The sequence below is a fragment of the Pelophylax lessonae genome (genome assembly GCF_965119305.1).
Source record: "Pelophylax lessonae genome assembly, chromosome: 4".
NCBI classification, from domain to species: Eukaryota; Metazoa; Chordata; class Amphibia; order Anura; family Ranidae; genus Pelophylax; species Pelophylax lessonae.
This window is the reverse complement of record NC_138771.1, coordinates 384,935,086-384,960,221: the sequence shown is the minus strand read 5'-3', so window position 1 is coordinate 384,960,221 and position 25,136 is coordinate 384,935,086. Positions and strand designations below refer to the sequence as shown.

Below are 25,136 nucleotides of genomic sequence, written 5' to 3'. Positions count from 1 at the left end.
TGGTCTGGTCACCTCCAGCACCCAGATCCACCTAGTTTCATGCTGCAAAAGCACTTGATCAGCCGCCCCCCCCCCCCCCCCCGGAAGTCTGGAGGACCACTTCAAGCACCCAACATTTAAGGCAAGATGCATCCATCCCTATTGTGCTCCAGACTGTCAGGACTGCGCTTGCAGTAGCTCTCTTCTCTTTGCTCAGGCTTCTCAGCTGTCGGATAATTGTCAGCACTCATTGTTTCCTCAGCGGCTCTCCTGGTTATCATTATCTACTGGTCAGTCCTGCCTACAGCCAGCCCCTTCTGGCTATTTAAGCTGCCTTGTTCATTCCTAAATGAATGATAACGATACAGCAAACACAGGCGCCTGCACTTCCCCTTCTTACAGACGTCAACTGGGAATGGAGTGACACTCCATTCCCAGTTGACGCCTTTAAGAAGGGGAAACGCTTCAGATGGAGTAGCCGTGCTCATCACTTTACACGGTCCACACTGCAGTAGGCCGTGTTTGCTGTATCATGATCATTCATGCTTTTATTTTATGTTCTGAATGTAAGTGCAACTTTTAATAATAAAATGTGATTGTTACTAAGGTAATGCACTATCAGTTCCCTTTTTTCCCTGCATACGTTTCTCATATCTACGCTGAGTATCCGTTGCCCTGCTATGCATCTCGGCTTTAGATTTTGGTTAGAGGGGGATTTTCATCTTGCACCGGAGAGCTGGGTTCTATTCTACTGCTAGTCCGCAGCCTTTTGGTAAGCGGCCATTACCTTATCCCACACTTGGGTGGATTTAGGAGCACCCGGAGATGCTAATTTCAATTCAGTTCACTCTGTGCCACTAGTTGTGGTATTTTTCTCTTTTGCACATGGGCTTTGACTATTTTTCACCATTAAATTCTTGTTTTTTTTAAAATAGACTATTTATATTTTTATATGCCTAATTTTATTATCATTTTATATACATTGATTGGAAGGATTTTTCAACAATAATACACTTAAGTTCATATGTATATTTAAAGTATTTTGTTACTTTGTTCCAAACTATATATGCATGTTTATTTATTGTATCACATGCACATTTTTGGTTAGCGGACTTCAATAATTTTTCACATGGTTTATTCTCCACTATTCAGTACTAGTAAGTGCAGCAATCCACATTTCTAATCAGCGCATCTTTATCTACCTTTTCCAGTGGTTATTTAATACCTCAATACAGGTTATCTTTTATATTTAGCAGGAATTTTGTAAAATGTTATGTGTTTTTATCTGCTAATAATGATTTTAGTGTATTTTTAGTAAAAATATTGATTTGATAAACATTTGCCCAAATATCATTATGCTCTTAAATTCAGCAGCACCTTATTTGTATTCTACTGGGCATGTGGTTTAGAAAATATATGGTTTGGGGGGTCTTTAACAAACTGAAAGCTGTAAGGGGAAAAATGAAAAAGCAATGGAAAAATTGCAAAAATGACTTGGCCAGCTAAGTCTAAAAGTGGAGCACAGGGCCTGGCAGCAAATGGGTTAACAGTGTTATTTTTACTGCATTTTCTGACTCGTCTGATTCATGGTTCCTGATTGTAGGTGAAGGCCATGAATTCAGAACATGCAGGCAATCCACCAAGTGGTAATATTTTTTCCAGATTGAATGAGCAGGACCACCGCATGGATCAGTAAAACCAGTGTTGCTAGCCATCCCTGCTGCTGCTCCAGTCTCTGTGCAGGCACCTACCTCGAATATTACCTCTGTAAGAGGTATGTCTGGGTCCAACCCGCTTCCTCAGCATTTTGGGGGCGATCCAGTTCAATGCAGAGGGTTTCTCAACCAGGTTGGGACATACTTTAAGATGCTGCCCCAGGCGTTGCCTACGGACAAGAGCAGAGTGGGCTTCATTAATATTTTTGCTTTCTGTTAGAGCCTTGGCCTGGGCAAACCCTCTATGGGAGATGCAAAAACATATTGTCCTGAGTTACCCCGAGTTTGTGGCTTCCTTTAAAAGGGTATTTGATGTTCCAGCTCACTCCACTTCTGCTGCCAAGAGCCTCATGTTCACCAAAGTATGAGAACTGTTGCCAATTACACCATTGAATTCCGTAACCTGGCAGCAGAGGTTGCTTGGAACAACGAGGCCCTCATGACTGCTTTTTCTCATGGCCTCTCAGATACCATTAAAGATGAGATAGCAGCTCGAGATATACCTACGGAGAAGTTAATTACATTTTTCATTCTCATTGACTCCTGACTCCGAGTGAGATCTTCCTTTAACCACTTTACCACGGTAGGATTTTCTTGCTTTACGTCCAGGCCACTTTTTGCAACTTGGCACTGCGCAAATTTAACTGACAATTGCGCGGTCATGCAACCCTGTACCCAAACAAAATTTATGTCCTTTTTTTACCATAAACAGAGCTTCCTTTTGGTGATATTTGATCACCTCTGCGCTCTTCATTTTTTGCGATATTAATTAAAAAAGAGCGAAAATTTTGCGAAAAAATTGACATTTTCTACTTTGATAGTTAAAAAATATCCAATATATTCAATTTTTGTCATATATTTAGGCCAAAATGTATTTAGCTACATGTCTTTGACAAAAAAATCCTCAATGAGCGTATTTTTAACCGATTTAAGACCGGAAATTTTACCCCATTCCTGACCAGGCTATATTTTGCGATTCGGCACTGCGTAACTTCAACGGACAATTGCGCGGTCATGCGACACTGTACTCAAATTAAATTTATGTCCCTTTTTTCCCCACAAATAGAGCTTTCTTTTGGTTGAATTGATCACTTGTGAGATTTTTAATTTTTGAAAAAAAGAGCAACACTTTTGAAAAAAAACACAATATTTTACATTCGGATATATAACATTCCCAAAAAAAATTTAAAAATCAACATTTTTTAACATTTTAGGCCAATTTGTTTTCTGCTACATATTTTTGGTAAAAAAAATCACAATAAGCGTATTTTGATTGGTTTGCGCAAATGTTAACTACGGGAAAGATTTGTCATTTTTATTTATTTTTTTACTAGTAATTGCGGAGATCTGCGATTTTTTTTGCGGGACTGCGACATTGCGGCGGACAGATCAGACCCCTAACTGACATTTTTGACACTTTTGGGGGTACCAGTGACATTACTACAGTAATCAGTGCTATAAATATGTACTGTTACTGTAATAATGACACTGGCAGGGAAGGGGTTAACTTCATTGGTGATCAAGGGGTTAAATGTATGCTTCATGCTTACTCACATGTGTGGGGGGAGGGGATTGTGTGACACAGACACAGATCGCAGGTTCAGCTATGCTGAATCCTGTAATCTGTGACTGTCTGTCACATAGGAGATCCGCCCACTTTATTTACACAAGTGGGCGGATTTCCACACTCGATCCCAGATGATCGGGGAAGAGCGGCGGTGATCACCATCTCTCCTCCCCTGTCCCGACTCCCGCTGTGTCTGAATACAGCGGGAGCGAGCCTCCGGCGGCCGAGAGGGGGCGTTGTCAAGCGATGTAGGTCTACGTCGCTGGACGATAACGAGCCACTTTGCCGCAGTACCCTCAACGTGAGCGGTCGGCAAGTGGTTAAGGAGCACTTGCAAAAGCTTCCTGTATGTTTGGCCCTGAGCTTTGAAGTCCCACCCTTGCCTCCCTCACCTCCGATGCCTCCTGGTTCTGAGTCCGCTAGTGAAGTAGAACCCATGCAGTTAGTTGGCCTTCACACATCTCTCTGCAGAGGAGAGGGCCTTTAGGAGGAGGGAGAGATTGTGCCTTTATTGTGGCCAGACGGGTCACGTATTGAAGTCTTGTTCTACCTGTCCAGGAAACACCTGCACCTGAGGTGATGTAGGGGACAGAGCTTAGGTGGCATTTGTGCATGTCCAGTTATCCTGAAGAAAAAAACCTCTAGTTCCCGTTACCCTTTCTTGGTCTGTGTCGTCCATCAATACACTCTAATCGATTCTGGGGCTGCAGGCCTGTTCATAGATAGTGCCTTTGTGTCTAAGCACTTGATACCTTTGTAGCTTCATGCCACTCCACTTGCCAATGAGGCTACTGATGGGAGACCTTTACAGCCCGCCCATGTGACTCATGAGACAGCTCCATTACCATGGCCATAGGGGCTCTGCACCACAAGATAATCCAAATTCAAGTCATTTCCTCACCCTATTACCCAGTGGTCATTGACTATCCTTGGTTACAGAGGCACAACCTCTCTTTTGATTGGCATCGTGCTGAGGTTCTTTCTTGGTCGCCACAATGCAGTAAGACATGTTTTCAGAAAGTGGTTAAGGTCTTGTGCACCTCTTTACTCTCCTCCTTGCCAGAGGAGTGCCACGAATTTAGCAATGTTGTTGACAAAGGTCAAACCGGTAGTTTGCCTCCACACCGGGCGTATAATTGCGAAATTGACTTTCAACCTGGTGCCATGCCCTCTCGTGGCCGGGTCTACCTTTTGCCTGTCTCAGAGGATAAAGCCATGGAAGACTAATTGCGCTTTTCCACTGCATGGAACCGAACGGTTCGGCTCGCTTTTGTGCTTTTCCACTGCTGGTACCGCATGATACTGTGTAGGAACGGTTCGGTACGGTGCGGTACGGCAGCGCTTTTCCACTGCATGGAACCGAACCGTACGGCTCTCAAAAACAGAACCACCTCGATTGTGGTTCCAAGAGGTACCATACCCGGTACCATATCCCACAATCCTTTGCATGCAGTCACTACTAGCCACTGATTGGTCAGAGAATCGTTGTTATCCCACCCACTTAACTTTAGTACTTCTTTAGTGGAAACGCAAACCATACCGTACCGTACCAAACCATTCCAACACCGTACCATGCGGTACCAGCAGTGGAAAAGCAAACCGGGTCAAGCAGGGCCGAGTAGAGCCGAGCCGGTACTTGCAGTGGAAAAGTGCCATATGTTGCCGATTCACTTTATCAAGGGTCATCAGTCCTTGTCTCCTGCCGGTTCTGGGTTCTTCTTTGTGAAAAAGGAGAATGGTGAACTGAGACCCCGTATCAATTATAGGGGTCTCAATTGCATCACGATTAAGAATTCTTATCTGACTCCATTGATTATGAAATTATTTGACTGCCTCAAGGGAGCCACTGTTTTCACTAAGCTCAATTTGAGAGGGGCATACAATGTCGTGAGGATCAAGGAAGGAGAGGAATGGAAAACTGCATTTAATACCCGGCCAGGACATTACGAATACCGCGTAATGCCGCTTGGTTTCTGCAGTGCTCCTGCAGTTTTTCAGGAATTCTTGAACATGTTCTCCGAGATATGTTGCAGCAATGTGTGGTGATTTATCTCGACGATATTCTCATACATTCAAAAATCCCTAGAAAGCCACCACATAGATGTCTCCGGGTGGTACAGAGGTTGAGAAATAATAACCTGTATTGTAAGTTGGAGAATATCATGTACCTGGTGACGATTGGAATGTCGTGGATGCCTTTCTTGCACCTCCTGTGCAATACTCCTGAATGTGGATACAGAGTGTGAGGGCACAAAGGCATAAGTGCCATAGTAGCTGGCTGGTGAAGTCTGCACTTAGGTGGATGAAGCTGGGGGACGCAGTCCTAGGAATGTGATACTGAAGCAGCTTGGCACCAGAGCAGGGGATGGTAGCAGAGCCAATATGCAGGCAGCATTCAGCAGCAGCTGGATAACAGAGGACCGAGTCAGCAGACAAAGCAAAGTCCAGGAAGCAGGCCAAGGTCAGTAATAGCCGGGCAGCACAGTACAGAATCAGCAGGCAAAGACAAGTCCAGTAAATAGGCCGAGGTCAGGTAAACAAGGTTAATGCAGGAGCAAAGGCAGAATCCAGGAGGAGGTAAGCAGGTTCAGTGGATCAGGTCACAGGAATACAGGTACAAGCTGAAGATCATTCAGCAACTGCTCATGGTGACAGGCCAATTTAAATTGGCAGCTGGGTGCCAAGTGTGCATGATAATTCGTATGTGCATGTGCACGTGCGAATCTGCGAGTGCCCGCACGAATGTGAGCATGTTGAACAGGAATAGTACATCTTTGCCTAGAAGTATTAGCATGTGAAAACAATGCACACTCGCACAAATATTAGCATAAGCTCGCACTGGTTTCTGGTGCTGAGAATCTTTTTTACCTTACAGAGAAGTGTGAGTTCCATCGTGAACAGATTACATTTCTGGGTCATTTGTCATTTCTACTGCTGGTTTTACGATGAACCCAGAGGAACTATCTGCAGTGGCCTTGACCCGTAGGTCTACGTCAGCTACAATGTTAAATCTGAAATGTATTTGTAACTTCTCTTTTCTGTTTAAACCCCTGACAAATATGACCAGAAAAGACGCCAACCCACAGAATTGGTCTCCGGATTCCATTAAAGCCTTTGAGTCTCTTAAGGCTGCCCTTGTTTCAGCTCCTGTTCTGACACATCCTGATCCTATGTTACCTTTCATTCTTGAGGTGAATGCGTCTGAGAATGAAGTAGGCACCCTTCTTTCTCAGCGTCCTACCTCTGAGAGTTCTATGCATACTTGTGGCTCCTTTTCTAAGAAATTGTCTCCTGTAGAATGCAATTACGAGATTGGGGACAGAGAATTGCTAGCTATCATTTTAACTCTTAAAGAATGGAGGCATCTCCTCGAGGGTACCACTGTGTCGGTCCTCATTTTGACTGACCATAGGAATGTAACATTTTAGTCGGAGGCTTAACGCCTATCTCCCAGAAGGGCACAATGGACTCTTTTTCTGTCAAGCTTCAATTACATTGTCTCATTCTTACCGAGTACTAAGAATGTAAGGGCTGATGCATTGTCACAACAGTTTTCCTCTTCCTCCAAGATGGAGTCAGTTCCTACTCCTGTGATGCCTTCAGATCGCATTCTAGCATTGGCACTAGTCTCACTTCACCTTAGGGTGACAGAATTCTTGCTACTCAGACCCATTCTCCTCCTGAAGAACCTTATGACCGCCGCTTTGTCCCTGAGAATTAGTGATGGCCAAACATCAGCCAAGGTGGTTCGCGAACATTAGCCGCAAACATTCTCAAATGTCCGCGAACCGCAAGTTCGTGGTGGGCCCCATTGACTTTAATGGGAGGTGAACTTTAAAAACCTTTAGGTCATATTTGCAGCCACAAAAGACTTACTAGCTGTGCACAAATAGTCCCACCACATGGACAATGTCATAACAGAAGTATTGCAGTTTGAAAAGTTGCCCTAAAATGTATTTATTTTTTTTTACAGTAAAAAAATGTTTTTTTTTTTTCCTTAATCAGCCAGAACTGACAGCAGCCGGTAAATACATGTCAAATACATATAGGGTCCATTCACACATCTGTAAAATGGGCCTGCATCCATTCCACAATTTGGTGGAACGTTTACAGAACCATTGATTTTCAATTCCAGTCTGAAAAATTAGAAATTCACAGGATAAAGAAGTAAGTGTTGGCCATTCCAGCCCCCAAAAATTAGCCCACATGCGTTTACCTGAAAGCTAAGAACGTTGTATTCTGTGGCTGAAGGTACATTAGGCATTCACAGGATAAATAAGTAAGTGTCAGCCATAAAAGGCCCCAAAAATTAGCCCACATTGGGTTTACCTGACAGCTAAGAACGTTGTATTTTGTGGCTGAAGGTACATTAGGCATTCACAGGATAAATAAGCATGTGTCGGTCATTCCACCCCCCAAAAATTAGCCCACATGGGTTTACCTGACAGCTAAGAACGTTGTATTCTATGGCCGGAGGTACATTAGGCATTCACAGGATACAGAAGTGTCGGCCATTCCAGCCCCCAAAAATTAGCCCACAGGCGTTCACCTGAAAGCTAAGAACGTTGTATTCTGTGGCTGGAGGTACATTAGGCATTCACAGGATAAATAAGTAAGTGTCAGCCATAAAAGGCCCCATAAATGAGCCCACATTGGGTTTACCTGACAGCTAAGAACGTTGTATTTTGTGGCTGAAGGTACATTAGGCATTCACAGGATAAATAAGTATGTATCGGCCATTCCACCCCCCAAAAATTAGCCCACATGGGTTTACCTGACAGCTAAGAACATTGTATTCTATGGCCGGAGGTACATTAGGCATTCACAGGATACAGAAGTGTCGGCCATTCCAGCCCCCAAAAATTAGCCCACGGGCGTTCACCTGACAGCAAAGAACTTTGTATTCTGTGGCTGAAGGTACATTAGGCATTCACAGGATAAATAAGTAAGTGTCGGCCATGAAAGGCCCCAAAAATTAGCCCACATGGGTTTACCTGACAGCTAAGAACATTGTATTCTGTGGCTGAAGGTACATTAGGCATTCACAGAATACAGAAGTGTCGGCCATTCAAGGCCCCAAAAAAATTAGCCCACATGGGTTTACCTGACAGCTAAAAACATTGTATTCTTTGGCTGGAGGTACATTAGGCATTCGCAGGATACAGAAGTAAGTGTCGGCCATTCCAGCCCCCAAAAATTAGCCCACATGGGTTTACCTGACAGCTAAGAATGTTGTATTCTGTGGCTGAAGGTACATTAGGCATTCACAGGAAAAGTAAGTAAGTGTCGGCCATAAAAGGCCCCAAAAATTAGCCCACATGGGTTTACCTGACAGCTAACAACCTTGTATTCTGTGGCTGGAGGTACATTAGGCATTCACAGGATACAGAAGTAAGTGTCGGCCAATATAGGCCCCAAAAATTAGCCCACATGGGTTTACCTGATAGCTAAGAACGTTGTATTCTGTGGCTGGAGGTACATTAGGCATTCACAGGATAAATAAGTAAGTGTCGGCCATAAAAGGCCCCAAAAATTAGCTCACATGGGTTTACCTGACAGCTAAGAAAGTTGTATTCTGTGGCTGGAGGTACATTAGGCATTGACAGAAAAAATAATTGTCGGCCATGAAAGGCCTCAAAAATTAGGCATTCAATGGACATGAAATGCCTTTTATGCCGCTGTATTTACCGAAGACAAGGACCATGAATTGTTGTCGGTGGATGGCAGTCTGGCGGATATTTGTGGCCTGTCAGGAGGAATTTCAATGAAACATGGTCTATTGGTCACATGTGTTGAATTCCTCAGAGATCCATGCCTCATTCATTTTTATAAATGTGAGGTAGTCAACACTGTCATGAGCTAGACGAGTACGCTTATCGGTCACGATCCCCCCCCCTGCTGTGCTGAACGTCCTTTCAGACAGGACACTGGACAGGGGGCAAGCCAACAGTTCCATTACAAATTGTGCAAGCTCCCGATGTAGTCGTACACCTGTTGGTCTAGGCATTCCCTGATGCTGGATCCGGAGTACAGCTGTCGATGGGTCGGCTGAAAGAAGGATCTCATATCTGAAGTGACCAACACATTTTCAAACTGCCCTCTTCATGCAGGCACTGTTGGATTGTTACCCGCAACTGTCTCTCTGTGACTGTAAATTCCTCTGCCAGCGCACGCAAAAGCAGAATGCAGCATTTCTTGCAGCAAGGCCTGGAAGTGCTGCTTTCTGACCGCCCTCTGTGATGTGGTAACATTTCCGCCATTTTTTGTTTGTACCGGGGGTCTAAGTACGTTGCCACCCAGTACTGGTCCTTGCCCTTTATGCTTTTTATACGGGGTCCCCCTTAAAACACTGGAGCATGAAGGCCCCCATTCGCACTAAACTGGACACGGTGTAGTGGCCTGGCTCCAGCTCATCATCCAGGATAATGTCGTCCTCGTTCTCCTCCCCCCATCCATGGACAACACCAGGGATCCGAAACAGGTTTAAAGCATGTTCTTCTTGCTCCTCCTCATCCGCCTCGGCACCATCCTCCTCTGACTCCTCTTCAGACTCTTGTTGTTGACTTGTCTCAGATGAAGTAGCACCCCCTGGGAATTCATCCAACATTGCGACTTCCTCATCTTCCTGCTCCTCGACGGCTTGATCGAAGACACGACATAATGCTCGCTCTAGAAAGAAGGCGTAAGGTACGATGTCACTGATGGCGCCCTGGCCATGACTGACCAGTTTGGTGATCTCATCAAATGGCCGCAGAAGTCTGCATGCATCGCGCATGAGCAGCCACTCGCGAGGTGAAAAAAACCCAAGCTCCCCAAAACCTATCCTGCCGCAGAGTTACATAGTAGTAGATGAGGTTGAATAAAGACAATAGTCCATCCAGTTCAACCTGTATAGGTGTGTGTGGCCATAATCCTCTCTCATACCCCTGAATGTACTGATCATTGAGATGTACGTCCAAGAGTCTTTTGAAAGAAACCATAAGAAACCACCTCTTGTGGAGGAGAATTCCACAATCCTGTAGCCCTAACAGTAAAGAACCCCCTCCGTTGCCTGAGGTTCTCCTCTAATCGCATTGTATGCCCTCAAGTCCTCATGCAATCTTTTCGACTGAATAGCTTTTTTCTATGCTGAGATCCCCATTGAGGTATTTATAAATTGCTATCATGTCCCCTCTCAGGCGTCTCTTCTCCAGGGAGAATAAATCAAGCAATTGCAGATGCTCTTCATAATTAAGGTCCTCCAATCCCCTAATTAGTTTAGTTGCCCTTCTCTGGACTCTCTCCTGCTCCAACACATCCCTCCTGAGGACTGGCGACCAGATCTGGACAGAATACTCCAGATGCAGTCAGACCAGAGTTTTATAAAGTGGTAGGATTATAGTTTTATCTCTGGAATGCATCCCTTTCTTTATGCATGCTAATATTCTGCCGACTTTGGCAGCTGCCGCTTTACATTGCGTGCTATTGCTTAGTCTATCTTCTACCAAGACTCCCAGATCTTTCTCCATTTTTGATTCCCCCAAAGGTTACCCCCCTAAAGTGTCTTGTGCTTTTATGTTTTTAGTCCCCAAGTGCAAAACCTTACACTTCTCCACATTAAACCTCATTTGCCATGTCGTTGCCCACTCTGTTATTTTGTCCAGGTCATTCTGTAGGCTATCTGCTTCATGCCGTGCAGTTATTGCCCTGCCCAATTTTGTGTCATCTGCAAAACCTGATATAGAACTACTGATCCCGTCCTCAATGCTGTTTATGAATAAATTGAACAGGGTTCGTACAGGTAGTCGTTAACTGCACGTTTCTGCTGGAGCAGCCTATCAAGCATATGCAATGTTGAGTTCCATCGTGTCGGGCAGTCACAAATAAGACGCCTGATGGGCAGGTTGTGTCGCCGCTGAATGTCAGCAAGGCGAGTCATGGCTGTGTAAGATCTTCTGAAATGGCCCGATATTCTCCTCGCACGACGTCCTGGACCCCAGAGTATTTGGCCACGAATCGCTGCACAACCGAGTTCAGAACGTGTGCCATGCATGGCACGTGTGTTATTTTGCCCTGTTTCAGCGCGCTCAGCAGATTGGCACCATTGTCGCACACCACTTTACCAACTGTCAAATTGAGCGGTGTCAGCCACTGATCTGCCTGTTAACGCAAAGCTGAAAGGAGTGCAGAACCAGTGTGGCTCTTGGCTTCCAGGAACAACAGACGCAGCACAACATGGCAACCTCTCACGTGGCATGTGGAATAGGTTCTGGGATCTTGGGGAGCGCAGCGGAAAAGACGGTAGCAGCGGAAAAGGAGGAGTCAGCCGAGGAGGAGAGGGAAGATGGAGTAGGAGGAGGAGAAGAAGAGGCAGGCCTGCATGCAATCCATGGCGGTAAAACCAAATCTACACGTGTGCCACGGTTTACCTTCTTGACGGCCATCAGAAGGTTCACCCAGTGGGCAATAAAAGTTATATACCTTCCCTGCCCGTGTTTGCTAGACCATGTGTCTGTGGTCAGATGTATCTTGGCACAGACACTGTGTGCCAGAGAAACATTCACTACAGCTCTGAAATGCCCTTCTACGAGAAATATTTCCTGCCTGGGACCTTCCATTGTGGTGCTCTAATGGCCACAAATTTCCGAAAGGCCTCCGAGTCCACCAGTTGATATGGCAGTAATTGGCGGGCTATCAGTTCCAACAGCAGTCAACCATTGGGCAAGAGGGTTATCTGGCATCATCATTTTTTTACACTGCAACATTTGGGCCACGGAAGCCTGCCTTTTTCCAGAACAACATGAGGACGGCATGATGGAAGGTGGAGTGGAGGACAAGTGTGAGGAGAGAGGAGAAGGAGAAGAGGCTGGATGGTGAGAGCCTGGAGTGTGCCTTTGTGGGTTCTGACAGCGTTGCTCCCACTGGGCTCAGTGATGAGAGTTCAGGTGCCTTCTTAAGGCGGTCGTCCCTAGGTGAGTGTTGGGCTTACTGCAACTTATGCGTTGACTGCAAAAGGCTGCAGATGGCAATACTGTTGTCAGCAGCGGACACATTAAAAAAAGCCCACACTGCAGAGCCATGTGCCCGCGTCCTGGGAGCGCCAGATGTGACTGTACATGGTTGATGGCTCACTCCTGATACATTTGCAGTCTGCTTTGTCCCTCCTGTGCAATGCAAATTCCGCCAGCTTCTCCTCCCTATCTGCTGGTCCGTCTCTCCCTCTGAACTCCCCTCCTCTTCCTCTCTTGTGGCCACCCATGTGACGTCCATAGACACGTCATCATCCACGTCACCTTCCCCACCACTAACATTCGAGATCTCGGAGTAGGCAGCAACAGCGGTGACCAACCTCCTTGGGCTGATCTGGGTACTGTCGTCAGACTGCTGAGTGGCGGCTGTTGCTACCTCCTCTTCCTGATCCGATGCCAACAATGACTGTGCATCGCAAATGTCTTGTGATGGATCGGAAAATAATTCCAGTGACTCAAGCGGAGGGTATATGGTGGTGGTGGTGGTGGTGGTGGTGTATTTGGGGGTGCACATAGAGAGGATGAGGAGGGTGCAGAAGAGGAAGGCTGAGTGAGCCACTCAACCAAGTCTAGTGCATCCTTTGATGTAATCGAACGCACCTTCTGAAACTTCACACTTTGGCTCCGGCCTACTGCTCCTGCCCTACCCCTACCACCCCTGTGTAAGGGCCTGCATCTTCCTCTGCCTGTCATTTTTAAAATTACCCTGTGACAAAAGTCTCTAGAGAAGTGCAGTATATGTGGAACAAGGTATATAACACCCCGCTTCAATCTGTGGTATTGGGGGGCCACTGGTTTATCACACCAGTTCTACAAATAATTGGCCAGTAACTGTTGTCACTGTGTGTACCACAGTTAACGCAGCAAAAGAGGCTAAATTTTTGCAGGACTAAAATACACTCTTATAAAAGTATACCGTTAAATAACACCCCACTTAAATATGTGGTATTGGGGGGCCACTGGTCTATCACACCAGTTGTACAAAACATTGGCCAGTACATTTGGCACTGTGTGTAGCAGAGTTAATGCAGCAAAAGAGGCAATATTGTTGCAGGACACAAATACACTTATAAAAGTATACTCTGATAACACCCCACTTCAATATGTGGTATCGGGGGGCCACTGGTCTATCACACCGGTTCTACAAAAAATTGGCCAGTAACTGTTGTCACTGTGTGTAGCACAGTTAACGCAGTAAAAGAGGCCAAATTTTTGCAGGACTAAAATACACTGTTATAAAAGCATACTGTTCAATAACACCCCACTTCAATATGTGGTATTGGGGGGGCCACTGGTCTATCACACCAGTTGTACAAAAAATTGGCCAGTAAGTTTGGCACTGTGTGTAGCAGAGTTAACGCAGCAAAAGAGGAAATATTTTTGCAGGACACAAATACACTTATAAAAGTATACTCAGATAACAACCCACTACAATATGTGGTATTGGGGGGGGGGGGGGGCACTGGTCTATCACACCAGTTATAATACTTTAAAAGTGCTTTTGTCACTGTTTGTAGTATTGCTGCAGAAAAGCTTAACACACCAGTCACAATGCTGCACAGTGCACAATACAAATCCACTATAATATGCTTTCTATATTAGAAAGTATATTATAAGTGTATTACATCCCTATATAGTGCACTGCACACCAAAGAATAGTACACCTATACCAAATACCAGTCCTTGAAAGGACTTTTGTGGTCCTATAACCGAGTGATCTGTGTCGCGGACAATCTCTCGCTGCTCCCCACAGCAAACCTCTCCCTACACTGACAAAAGAGACAATATAGATAGAGTACACCTATAACAAATACCAGTCCTTAAAAGGACTTTTGTGGACCTTAACAGAGCAAATTGTGTCACTGACAAATCTGTCCATGGTGCACACAACAGACCTCTCCCTACACTGACAAAAATGAGACAGTACACCTATACCAAATACCAGCCCTTAAAACGACTTTTGTGGACCTTAACAGAGCGATTTGTGTCACTGACGATCTGTCCCTGGTGCACACAGCAAAACTCTCCTTACACTGACAAAAGAGATAGTATACCTATACCAAATACCAGCTCTTAAAAGGACTTTTGTGGACCTTAACAGAGCGATTTGTGTCACTGACAGTCTGTCCCTGGTGCACACAGCCAACCTCTCCCTACAAAAAGCAGAATGTGAAATGGCTCTATTTATAAGGTAGGGGGTATGTCCATGTGCTGAAATGTTTCAATTGGCTGTCCCATTCCACCTGATGGCTGTGTCATGGGTCAAAGTTCTCCCCAATGTAAACTAATATGGCCCCGCGAACAACGCCATATGTTCGCAAAATCGGCGGACTGTGAATGAGCAAAGTTCGCCGCGAACTGCAATGCCATCCCTACTGAGAATCTCTGCACTTTGCTCCAGACATACCATTCTCCCAAGGCAGCTGATATCCCTGGGAAGAATCAGCTCATCTGGTCTATTTCTTAACAATTCTGGTGGCCTAGGCTCTGCGACTTAGTAGCCACTTGTTCCGTGTGTGCTCAGAGTAAGACACCACGACACCTTCCAGTGAGCCTCCCACAACCCATACCTGATAAAGAGAGGCCTTGGACCCACTTGTCTATGGATTTTATTGGGGAGTTACCTAACTCCCAGTACAACACAGTTATTCTTATGGTGGTTGACCGGTTCTCGAAGATGTCTCATTGTACTATTCTTAGTAAGTTGCCTAAAGAACTGGCATCCATTTTCGCTCTGGAGATTTTTCGGTTTCATGGGCTACCCAAGGTTATCATCTCGGACAGGGGTAGCCAGTTTGTGCCCAGGTTTTGGCGAACCTTTTTTGCACAGTTGGGAATTCAACTTTCCTTTTCCTTGGCGTATCACCCACAGTCCAATAGGGCCACAGAACGAGCCAACTAAGCCTTGGAGAAGTTCCTATGTTGATATATTTCTGACCACCATAACTGGTCAGACCTCTTACCTTTGGGCAGAGTTTGCTCACAATAGTGCCATCAATGCTGCTTCCCGATAGTCTCCATTTATGGCCAATTATGGTTTCCAGCCATCCATGTTGTTTCACACATTTGCTCCTCAAAGAATTCCTGCATTAGAGGAGCCTCTCTGTGATCTCTGTTCCACTTGGGTGCAGGTCCTAGAGTCCTTGCGACATGCCAGTGATAGGTACAAACTCCATGCTGACTGCTGCCACCTACCTGCACCATCCTACCAGGTTGGGGAGAGGGTCTGGCTGTCATCTCATAACCTCAGGCTCCGTGTTCCCTCACTGAAACTGGCACCGCAGTATATTGGACCTTTCCATATTCTCCGTAGGATCAACCCAGTGGCTTAACGCATTCGATCTTCCTTCTAACATGCGTATTTCGAATATATTTCATGCTTCCTTATTAAAACCTTTGGTGTGCAACTGCTTCACCACCTCGGTACCACACCCTCACCCGGTTCAGTTTGAGAACCATGAGGAGTATGAGATAGAATCGATCAATGACTCTCATAGGTTCCGTGGGTGCATACAGTACCTTGTGTATTGGAGAGGGTACAGTCTGGAGGAACGCCCTTGGGTCTCTTCCTCGGACGTACATGCTTCTGTCCTCCTCCATTCTTTCCACTGACATTTTCCCCTAAAACTGGGTGCCCTGTCGAGGGGGAGGGGTCGTTGAGGAGGGGGTACTGTCAGGGCTGAGTTCGCAGCAGCTCTCTTCTCTGTGCTCAGGCTGCTCAGCTGTCAGATAATTGTCAGCACTCATTGTTTCCTCAGTAGCTCACCTGGTTATCATTGTCTGCTGGTCAGTCCCACCTACAGCCGCCCCCTTCTGGCTATTTAAGCTGCCTTGTTCATTCCTTTCCTGCCTTCGCCTTGTCAATATATCTGGAGTTTCTCTGCTGTGTTCCTGTGAAAGACTTTGCCCGGCTGGCGTCCCATCTGGTTCCTAATCCTGTTCTTCTGCCTCCAACTACCCTGATTTCTGGTTTCCTGATCACTGGCTCATCTGACTTCCTGTTTTGGCCTCCGACCCATGGCTTATATTTTGACTATGTTTACTGTTCTGTACCATTTTTTACCATTACAATAAAGGTGTGATTTTTACTGCATTTTCAGTCTGATTTATTGTTCCTGACACAGACAAACATGTCGAGCAAGAGGGGCCTTTAAATGGTAGGAAGAGATTTCATAAATATGTTCCTGAAATTGTGTCCAAACTGAGTGGAAGGAATTGCTGACATAGAAGAACCCACAGGAGCATGTGATGATATACACTACTCCAGTGCTGTCACACATGACCCTCTGGATTACGTTATCAAGAACCTTATGAGTATCTCCCTCTCTAAGGCTTCTTCCCTCAGTCTAACAAGGGAAAAGAACCACGTCGGAAGTCTGGGCCTCCGTTTACGGCGCATAGACGCATTTTTCATAGTTTCATAGTTACATAGTCAGGTTGACAAAAGACACAAGTCCATCTGGTTAAACTAAAAAAAAAAAAACGGGGGCACATGCGCAGAGTTGTCTAAGCAGGACATGTCTGCCTAGAGCTCCGCATCTCTTGGGAAAGGACAGCCACGCCGCACCGAGTCACCGACGCCTACCTTGCCTCCAGCAGACCCAACAGCTCCCGGAACCCAGACCGACCGACCCTCGATGGTATACGGAGGTACTAAATCGAAGATAAAGTCAAAATCCATCCGAGACGTTCTGATCAAGACATCATCCAATATGGTGGCGCCGCCATCTTCCAGATCGCCTCATGCTCCTCCTCATGTGCAATCCACGGCTCATCAATGGGATAGTGAGTCTGATTTTGACTTTGAGCTGACCCCACTGGAATTCCGGGGCGACTCTTCACAAACAGACCTTCTCAGAAAATTTGAGCGGATGCTCACCTGGGCCCTGAAAACAACCTCAGATGCCATAACTAACAGGCTCACTCATGAAATCAGGGAAGTGGGCCGCCGCACTACTGTACTAGAACAGCGCACTGAAGAGCTGGACATAGTGACAGGCAACCATGCTGAGGAGCTTGAGACCCTCAGGGAGGAGAACCTGACCCTGAAATCCCGTTTGGAGGACTTTGGAAACAGGGCCAGGAGATCCAATATCAGGATCAGAGGTATCCCAGAGTCGGTGGAGGACCTTCAATCCACCATAACTGCACTGTTCCAGGAACTGGTACCATCCATACCAATAGAGCGCTTAGAAATGGACAGGATTCATAGATTCACTTGCCACACGCTCTGACGACGGACCCCCAAGGGACATAATAGTGAAACTTCACTTTTTCCGCTCTAAAGAGCAACTCATGGCGGCTGCCCGCAACCGGGAAGCCCTAATCTTTCAGGGTCACCATTATCAGTTGTTTCAAGACCTGTCACAGGCCACCCTAGCTAAACGCAAACTTATTAAAACCACATCTGCTAGTCCTGCAACACCATAGGATCATATACAGATGGATATTTCCCTTTGCGGTTCGCTTCTCTTACAAAGGTACCTCCTACCAGTGTAAATCATCCGAAGACCTGCAACACACTATTCGGAACCTCCACTTGACGCCTCCCGATCAATCGACAGAAGGCTCTAGACGCCGAGCTGCATCCTCCTCACCGCAGAAGACCCAAGCCCAGCAAGGAATCCACAAGAGAGGCCGCTTCTCTTCCCTGGCTCCACATCCCGCTCAAGCTCCGGAGAACTCCATGGACTGAAGGGACACCCTGCCGCAAGCCGGAGTTCTCCTGCCTTGGCAAGCGCCATGCTGCCCTGCCAACCCCTTTGGGTACCACGGTATTGGTATCCCCCTGGAACAGTAACTATGCCCTTTTTTTTTTTCCTCCCTCTCCCTTCTTTTTCTCATTATTTTTTCTTTCCTTTGTCTTAAATTTTTAGTTTTGTTCTTTTTTGAGGTTGGCACACACCAAGATGTACTGTTGATACCAATATGACTGCTGACTTAGTTTGTTTCCCCGTAGCCTTACAATTAGCCTTGCTCCACGTTCCTCCACTTCCACCACTCGCACGGAAGATCTATAGCTCCCCTTGGGGCCTGACCTGAGGGATGCTTCAAGCTATATGCTTTCTTGCACTCACCAGCAGCAAGTTGCGCTACTATATGCACTTATACCAGGCACTTATGGCTGTTTTATTGACTCCAACTTGACCCCCCACATGCTGGTCGCACAATGCCCACATTTGGGTTGTTGTGGTTCTGGCTACACCTACTAAGCAGACTGGCTTACAATCTGACCCACCATCTTTTCTTTCTTCTGCACCATCACTGCCTGTTCTGAGTGTATTGGTAAGTAGGGATGATCGAACTTTTGAAAAGTTTGGTTCGACCAGAACACCCGAACTTCCCGAAAGTTCGGGTCCGGATTCCAGAACCCCATTGAAATCAATGGGACCCGAACTTCCGTAATCAAAAAACACAATTTTGAAGCCCTAAAACCCAATAAATGCCCCTAAAAAGTGCCTAGGGTTCTGGGTCATGCCCCAGGAACTATTAATCACACAAAAAAAGTTCATAAAAATTGTCGTTTTTTACACATACACACATATAGGTGTGATAGGAGCGGAGCCCTATGCCTGCAAATAATTTCATTAGCGCAGGCATAGGGTTCTGTTACTTTCACACCTATATGTGTGTAGGTGTATATATACATATATGTGTGTGTGTGTATATATACCCCTATACAGAAGTTCAGATGTTATGCCTGCCTCCAAAGACGCCCAAAAAATGCCCAAAAAAAACGCTAGCAACAAAAACGCCCAGGTGTGTTGTTGCAGGCGTTTTTGGGCATTTTTTGGGCGTCTTTGGAGGCAGGCATAACATCTGAACTTCTGTATAGGGCTATATATACACACACACACATATATGTATATATACACATACACACATATAGGTGTGATAGGAGCAGAGCCCTATGCCTGCAAATAATTTCATTAGCGCAGGCATAGGGTTCTGCTACTTTCACACCTATATGTGTGTATGTGTATATATACATATATGTGTGTGTGTATATATACCCCTACACAGAAGTTCAGATGTCATGCCTGCCTCCATAGACGTCCACAAAAAAGCCCAATAGACGTCTGCAACAAAAACGGCCAGGTGTGAAAGTAGCGGAGCCATATGCCTGCTCTACTGCAATTCTAATACAAACAATCTTTTTTCTATGGCGGTCACCCTGACATAGAAGAGTTTGGTCACCCTGCCATAGCAGTCAGAGTCAGTTCAGCCTACACTACACTATGGTCACCCTGACACTTAACACTTTCCCTACAGAAACTAGATTATTGAATCTAACTATAGTGGAAAATAGTACCCTAACTACACTAGATATCCCTTTCCTCACACTAATAATTGCTAAATGACACTTTTGCAGCAGGAGTAACAGAACTGCTTCCACTCTCTTCCACAGCCCCTGTATTACAGTGCTAGAGATTTGGCAGGGCTATGTTATATACTGGGGGGCGTATTCACTACTGATTGGCCTCTGGACCCCCTAGTCACTCCAATCACATTCCTAGCATCCTCCTGCCCCCTCAATTGGCTTTTACTGATGGTTCTGGTCCAATCACAGCTTTTAAAGCCCAGTTCCTGTCCCATTGCATTTTGGTCGGTTCTGGTTGCCGAATTCCGAACTTTTTCCGCAAAAAGTTAGGAATTCGGCCGAATTTCGAACAGTCAATGTTCGGGTCGAACCGATGGTCGACCCGAACCGTTCGATCATCCCTATTGGTAAGCTTCAGGCACTCGGGCCACATGTCCTGGTTAATTAATTATGTTCCTATAGTTGGGTTTAATTGACCACCCTAATTTGTTTTATTGTTCAGAGTTTACTGTATTACTGACTCGATTTATCTACAACATTTCATTAGCCTCTCTCAGGCTGTCCTAATCCTAGAGACCGTTCACTGCACCCCACTTTTTGTCCTCTAGAACCAGCCCTGCTTGGACTGGTACCTATAGGACCCTTTGACTCCTTTTGGCGGGAAGCACACTTCCTTCCAAAGGACCTCTTCTGGTTTTCATAACCTTTTACATTCCCTGAGCTTTCCTTTCCCAGCATCCCTATCCCCCCTCTCCCTCAGATTTGTACCTACCCAACCCTCCCCCCCAGAGAGAGTTTCTTGCCCCTTGCGCCCAACTCCTACCTCCTCCTCGCAACTTCCTAACTTCAACATGTCCACCTTAAATGTACTTACCCTTAATGCTTAAATTCCCCCTCCAAACGTGTGAAAGCTTTTCAGTCATTTTCTTCACTATCCATTCATGTGGCTTGCCTCCAGGAGACGCACTTCTCCTCACATTCGACTCCCAAACACTTCGGTCACCAGTATCCACAGGTCTATACGGCCTCCGCTCCTACAAAGCAACGAGGGGTACTGATAGCTTTTCATAGAACTACTCCATTCACACTTCGGAAAGAGGTAAAAGACCCCGAGGGTCGATACCTCCTCCTGGTTGGTCAGCTTCTTGACTCTGAGGTCACTATAGTGTCATACTATGCCCCTAACAAAAAGCCCCTGGCCTTTATTTCCCATCTATTATCCTTCTTCGACACGCACAAGAGTGGCACGCTTTTGCTTTGCGGCGACTCGAACCAAGCGCTCTATCCCCTGCTCGACAAGTCCCCTACCTCGACGACTCCACAACGACTCTCTTTTCAACAGCTTTTGAACCAACACTCACTTTTAGACACGTGGCGCGAGCACAATCCAACTCGCCGACAATACACCAAACTACTCTAATCCACATCAAGTGTTTTCCCAGATTGACCACATACTTACCCACATTGGCACGTCCCCACTCATCACCACTTCTACCATCATACCATGCTCTTGGTCTGACCATAATGCAGTTGTCACCTCCTTCTCCTCCATGGTGCCTACACCTAACCTTCGCTCTTGGCAAATCAATGACAGCATGCTGGCCAACCCAACTCACCGTCAAGAAATAGAGCGAGCCATTACTGAAGCCCACAAACCCGTCATTAGAAGGGTTTGCATTAGCAGAGCCTCCTACCTACGCAAAAAGCGTTTTCTGCTCCACAAACTAGAGGCCTCCGCAGACTTTCAGGATGCCCCCATGCCATCCAAGAAACATGCTCTTGACAAAGCTCGGTTGGAACTAGACCTCCTCCTGTAGGAATTGGCGGAACAAACACTTAGAAAATCTAAACACACACTCTATATGAAAGCGAATAAACCTGATACTTTCCTGGCCTTGACGCTACATAGAGCCGACTACACTCCGAAACCTATACGACTTAAACTATCCATGGACACTTACTCCAGCAATCCCCTTAAAATCCTCCGCAAGTTTTGCGATAAACTCTCAACACTGTACAAGAACCACTCCGGGTTTAACCAAACGCAATTAGACGCCCTCCTATCTTCTGTCCAACTCCCCACGCTGTCATCCTCCCATAGGGAAATACTTAAACGACGTCTCACAGCAGAAGAACTGCAGCAGGCGATTAAATCTCTGAAACTGCGTAAGCGCCCAGGCCCAGACGGCTTCTCCGCTACTTATTATAAGCGCTTCGCATCCATCCTGATCCCTCCTCTGGTTGGGGCACTCAATTCCTTGCTCGACGGGCACTCCTTCCAAGTGGAGTCACTTACGGCTGCGATTTCCATGATTCCCAAGCCCAACTCCGACCACACCTCTTGGTCTAACTTTAGACCCATCTCTATACTGAATATAGAAATTAAACTACTAGCCAAAGTCCTTTCTACCCATCTCAATGCCATCATCGGAACCTTGGTCCACGCAGACCAAACGGGCTTCATTCCGTCTCGCCAAGCTGGTGATAATGTCAGACGAGCTACTTTACTGGCCCACATCGCTAGAAAACGCTGCATTCCCTCCTGCTTCCTCTCCCTCGATATCTGCAAAGCCTTAAATTCCCTATCCTGGCCATACCTCACCTCGGTCCTCGGTCGTTGGGCTTTCAGTTCGCATTTTTTGCAATTGATAAATGCCCTCTATCAGCACCCTAGAGCATATGTTCACTATTCAGGCTTTCGGTCGGACTCCTTCCCCATTGAGAGAGGCACACGGCAGGGCTGTCCCCTCTCCCCCATCCTCTTTGCCCTAGCTATCGAGCCCCTTGCAATTCTTATACGCACTGACCCCAATATTAGAGGCATTGAACTGGGCGGGCACCACCATAAACTCCTTAATACCCTAACAAAATTTGGATCAGTCTCGGGCCTTGTAGTTAATCCACGTAAGTCACTAGCTCTAAATATATCTCTCCCAACCGATGTCCGCGAACACCTCAAATCTTCACTCTCGTTCCCTTGGGCGACCCCCCCCCCATATCCCCTTTTTGGGTATCAAACCCACGGCAGATCCTGCCAAACTCTTCTCTGCTAATTACCCCCCATGCTATCCACACTAACTAACCTCATGTCCAAATGGTCCTCTCTGCTTCTATCATGGATGGGAAAAATTACAGTACTCAAGATGTCCATTTTGCCTAAAATCCTGTACCTATTTCGAGTACTCCCCACATGGGTACCGGCTTACTTCTTGCGCATTCTACAAAAGCAAGCCTTGGATTATGTTTGGAGCAACTCCAAATCCCGCCTGCCTAGACCGACACTATACCGACCATGAATACGTGTCGGGCTTGGAGTGCCACATTTCACCATGTATTATTACGCAGCACAATTAGCTCAGCTCCCTAAATACCACACCACAAAGGAAATTCCGTGGAATGTGATCAATTATGAGTGGCCAGCCTCCTCTGGCTACCGCCCGCACAACGGAGGAGTGATACCAACCCAATCACGAAACATAGCTTGACCATCTGGGATAGGCTTAACCAACGTTTTGGCCTTCAATCTCCTCATAACCCCCTACCTTCTTTTCTCTGCAACCCAGCCTGGTCCTCTCGGATCTCCGACTAGTGCTGGCCTGATACGTGCCTATCAATTCTTTACTCCGCGCACCTTCTACCCATTCCCTGCCCTACAGGAAGAATATAATCTCCCGTCCCGGGAAATATTTCGCTACCTACAACTCAAACATTTCTTTACACAAGCTACACCAGTTAGGGAGGGCTCTACCACCTTCTCGACTTTTGAACGTGCATGCAAAATGGGCCTCCACAGACGGGGACTAATATCTGATGCCCACCTCCTGTCTGCTCACGAGACCACCCCGCCCACTTACACAACTAAATGGGAACGGGACCTGCACATCACGCTTGACGATGCTGACTGGATACAAATTTGGCAGGCTACCAAATCTGCATCCCCAAATATTGTTGCACTTGAGACTAACTACAAAGTCCTTACCAGGTGGTATTTGGTCCCAGCTAGGATCTCTCAATACGTGCCTCAGTACTCTCCTCGTTGCTTCCGGGGATGCGATTCCCCAGGTACCCACGCTCATATATGGTGGGAATGCCCCATTGTGCGAGCCTTCTGGTCCGAAGTATACAAAACCCTGTCTACCATTTTTGGCACTTCTCTCGCCCCTGACACGGCGACTGCACTCCTGAATCGCAAACCACCTGACCTCACACGTCGTCAATTTAAACTCTACCTGTATGTTACCACTGCAGCCAAGCAAACAATAGCGAAAGCTTGGAAAACCTCCACTCTGTCACCTGGCAATGCTGAACATAGTCACCCAGGCTATGCTACATGCTAAAACTGAAGCAATTTTGTTGGACAAACTGACCCCATACGAAAAGCTCTGGATTGATAATTGCCTGCCGCCAAGCCTTGACGATAACCTTGTACTCACTTGATTTAGCGTCCTTCCTACTGGCCCTGTATTCCCATCTGGGCCCCTGTGAGTGGTTCGGGACACTCTCCGGGCACCTGCTATAACCTCCACCTCAATGACCCTCTCCGACTTACCCTGATTACCTCCCCCCTCCTGGCCTCAGGCACTACTGCTCAAGTTATATATCTTTGTTACGGCTGGGTCCCCTTCTTCAGCTATGGTTATTGGTTCATCCACACGTTGTGACCTAGGCCACTCCTACACCTTGAGATTGACCTCAATGCTTCTCAGACGAGGCACCAAGATGACCCCCCTTTTTCATATCACACTTTTAATTGTTACTAGATTGTTATATGCTTCCTTAATGTTTTTAAGCAACGTGTACTATCAAGACATGTACCTAATCTTTCTGCCAACTGTTCTTGTACCGCATTTCATTTGCCTTTAATAAAATTGTTTGAAATTAAAAAAAAAAAAAAAACAGTATTGAAAACCCAACCATACAATCCCATATACACAATCCTATACCCGCTGTTGATCCAGAGGAAGGCGAAAATAAACCCCAGCAAAGCATAATTCAATTTTCTACAGCAGGGGAAATAAATTCCTTCTTGATCCCCCAAGAGGCAATCGGATATTCCCTGGATCAACTTTACCTAAAAAAAATATGTTAGTACCCATTTATATTATGTACACCTAGGAAAGAATCCAGGCCTTTTTTAAAGCAATCTAGTTAGCTAGCCAGAACCACCTTTGGAGGGAGTCAATTCCACATTTTCACAGCTCTTACGGTGAAGAAACCTTTCCATATTTGGAGACTAAATCTATTTTCCTCTAGACGTGAAGAGTGCCCCCTTGTCCTCTGTGTTGACCTTAAAGTGAACAACTCAACACCAAGTTCACTATATGGACCCCTTATGTATTTATACATGTTGATCATATCCCCCCTTAATCTCCTCTTCTCAAGAGAGAATAAATTCAGTTCCTCTAATCTTTTCTCATAGCTGAGGTCCTCCATGCCTCTTATCAGTTTGGTTGCCCTTCTCTGCACTTTCTCCAGTTCCCCCATATCCTTTTTAAGAACTGGTGCCCAAAACTGAACTGCATATTCCAGATGAGGTCTTACTAATG

The 25,136-nt window shown here is 46.1% G+C and overlaps 1 protein-coding gene across 2 annotated transcripts in view; it reads left to right on the top strand.

The window, feature by feature from the left end:
* Window positions 1-25,136, top strand: part of SLC23A1 (solute carrier family 23 member 1) — a 580,604-nt gene that overhangs the window by 481,002 nt on the left and 74,466 nt on the right. The gene's annotated exons all lie outside the window — the stretch shown is intronic.